Source organism: Schistocerca piceifrons, chromosome 2, assembly GCF_021461385.2.
Source record: "Schistocerca piceifrons isolate TAMUIC-IGC-003096 chromosome 2, iqSchPice1.1, whole genome shotgun sequence".
NCBI classification, from domain to species: domain Eukaryota; kingdom Metazoa; phylum Arthropoda; class Insecta; order Orthoptera; family Acrididae; genus Schistocerca; species Schistocerca piceifrons.
Genome location: NC_060139.1, coordinates 908,359,773 through 908,363,181, shown reverse-complemented (window position 1 = coordinate 908,363,181; position 3,409 = coordinate 908,359,773).

Here is a 3,409-nt window from a genome sequence, read left to right as displayed (position 1 = left end):
TCCTCAGCATCGCCTGATTTAATTCGACTACAGTCCATTATCTTCGTTTTGCTTTTCTTGATGTTCATCTTACATCCTCCTTTCAAGATACTGTCCATTTCGATCAACTGCTCTTCCAGGTCCTGTGCTGTCTCTGACAGAATTACAATGTCGTCGTCAAACGTCAAAGTTTTTATTTCTTCTCCGCGGATTTTAATTCCTACTCCAAATTTTTCTGTTGTTTATTTACTGCTTGCTCAATATACAGACTGAATGACATCGGGGATAGGCTACAATCCTGTCTCAGTCCCTTCTCAACCACTGCTTCCCTTTCGTGCCCCTCGACTCTTACAACTGGCATCTGGTTTCTGAACAAATTGTAAATAGCCTTTCACTCCCTGTATTTTACCCCTGCCACCTTCAGAATTTGAAAGAGAGTATTCCAGTCAACTTTGTCAAAAGCTTTCTCTAAGTCTGCCAATGCTAGAAACGTGGGTTCGCCTTCCCTTATTCTATCTTCTAAGATAAGTCTTAGGGCCAGTATTGCCTCGCACTGCAACGGAATCCAAACTGATCTTCCCCGAGGTCGGCTTCTACGTTTTTCCAATCGTCTGTAAATGATTCGTATTAGTGTTTTGCACCCATGACTTATTAAACTGATAGATCGGTAATTTTCACACCTGTTAACACCTGCAGGCTTTGGGATTGTAATTATTATATTCTTCTTGAAGTCTAAGGGTATTTCTCTTATTTCATACATCTAGCTCGCTGGATGGAAGAGTTTTAACATGGCTAACTCTCGCAAGGGTATCAGAAGTTCTAATGGAATGTTGTCTACTCCCGGGGCTTTGTTTCGATTTAGGTTTTTCAGTGCTGTGTGAAATTCTTCACGCTGTGTCACAGCTCCCATTTCATCTTCATCTACGTCCTCTTCCATTTCCATAACATTGCCCTCAAGTACATCGCCCTTATATAGACCCTCTATATACTCTTTCCACCTTTCTGCTTTCCCTTCTTTGCTTAGGACTGGTTTTCCATCTGAACTGTTGATATTCATGCAGATGATTCTCTTTTCTCTAAAGGTCTCTTTAATTTTGCTATAAGCAATTTCTATCTTACCCCTAGTGATATATGCTTCTACATCGTTACATTTGTCCTCTAGCCATCCCTGCTTAGCCATTTTGCACTTCACGTCGACCTCATTTTTGAGACGTTTGTATTCTTTTTCGCTGCTTCATTTACCGCATTTTTATATTTTCTCCTTTCATCAATTAAATTCAATATCTCTTCTGTTATCCAAGGATTTCTACGAGTCCTCGTCTTTTTACCTACATGAGCCTCTGCTGCCTTCACAATTTCACGTCTCAAAGCTGCCCATTCTTCTTCTACTGTGTTTCTTTCCCCTGTTCTTGTCAGTCGTTCCCTAATGCTCTCTCTGAAACTCTCTACAACCTCTGGTTCTTTCAGTTTATCCAGGTCCCATCTCCTTAAATTCCTACCTTTTTGCATTTTCTTCAGTTTTAATCTACAGTTCATAATGCTGGAAATGTCATACAATTTAAAACCTTGTTCCTAAATTTCTGTCTTACCATTATACAATCTGTCTAAAACTTTCCAGTGCCTCCAGACCTCTTCCATGTATACATCCTTCTTTTATGATTCTTAAACCAAATATTAGCTATGATTAAGCTATACTCCGTGCAAAATTCCACCAGTCGGCTCCCTCTTTCACTCCTTACCCCTAGTCCATATTCACCCATTACTTTTCCTTCTTTTCCTTTTTCTACTCTCGAATTCCAGTCCCCCATGACAATTAAATTTTCGTCCCCCTTAACTGATTAATTTCCTTTATCGCATCATACATTCCTCGAGTCTCTTCATCGTCTGTGGAGCTTGTTGGCATATAAACTTTTGCTACTGTCTTAGGCGTGGGCTTCATGTCTATCTTGGCTACAATAATGTGTTCACTACACTCTTCGTAGTAGCTTATCCGCGTTACTGTTTTTTTTATTCATTATCAAACCTACTCCTGCATTACCCCTATTTGATTTAGAATTTATGACCCTGTATTCATCTGACCAGAAGTCTTGTTCCTCCCGCTGCCGAACTTCACTGATACCCACTATATCTAATTTTAACCTACTCATTTCCCTTTTTAAATTTTCTAACCTACTATAAAGGCACATTTGCATGCCGAGCGTGAGTTTCCTCGGAAACGCAAAATATTAATTAAATAAATAATCAGTGACAAATAAGTAAAGCCTATGGCACACAACTGCAGCGCTGTGTCGCTGATAAAACAAAAGCACAATTACGTTACTCTTATGTTTGATTAAGAAGGGAGAGCTCTGGTTGAAGTGGTGCGAGAAGCACGTATTTTATTTTATTGTCTGGCACACCGCCATATTTCATGTTATAGAAGAATACTGCGAGTTGCAACCACACTAGGCACTCGATTCTGTAAAGAATTTATATTTATAAAAGTAAGTAGGATTATGAACTGTAGGCTTATTCATTGAATATATCTGATTTAACTAACTGTGTAACTTTTTTATGTTTAGTAGACAATCACCTCTGTACGACGTATTGGCATGGCTGGCAAATTATTGTAATATTGAGATTTAGATTATGAGTCCGCACCTACCGCAGCAGTCTTTGGAAACGATTTAATTACGAAGTCCGATTATTCAGTTTTATTTCACGGTCAACTACGAGTAACATTGCCTTTACGAAAAAGCCATTGTCAAGCGTCTGATACCGAATAATTAAACGTCCACGTTCCAGATAAGCAAATACAATTGCAATCACAATCACCATCATACAGATAGAATAATTAACATATTTAAATAACAATATATTTTTTTTATTTATTTTATATTGGCGACTGCGTGTCGGACTTGTTATTTTGTCATTTGTTACATTGTTCTCTTTGTTTCATGTAAAAAATCAACTTTCTGGACCTGGACGTCAATGTATGAGAGATAACAAAATCTGAAGATATTTCCAATTCTGAAATTTTGCGGGAAGACGCAATGAAACTTCCAGCAAAATAAGGTAATACGCAGCATCTTTGCATTGGTAGGCTTGACCAGACGTATAATTCAGTGTATTAGCTTTTCAGTAAATTCTGTAGTGTTTCTTTTCTGCATAACAGTTTCAGTGATAAATTTCATTCTCAGTACTTTTCCCTAAACAATAACGTATGCAACAATACCAATACACGAGTGTACAATATGGCCGACTTCTGTACGATATCATGTAACATGGCTAGCAGCCATTACCAATAATCTCAAATTCAGTTTATATTTTTAAATTAACAGACAGCCATTGTTGCTACGAGCGATTCATGCTCAACTACATTTTATTTTAAAATCAGTGTCAAAAATTTTCTTGAAACATATATCACGTGTGGCATGGTAATAACTAGAAA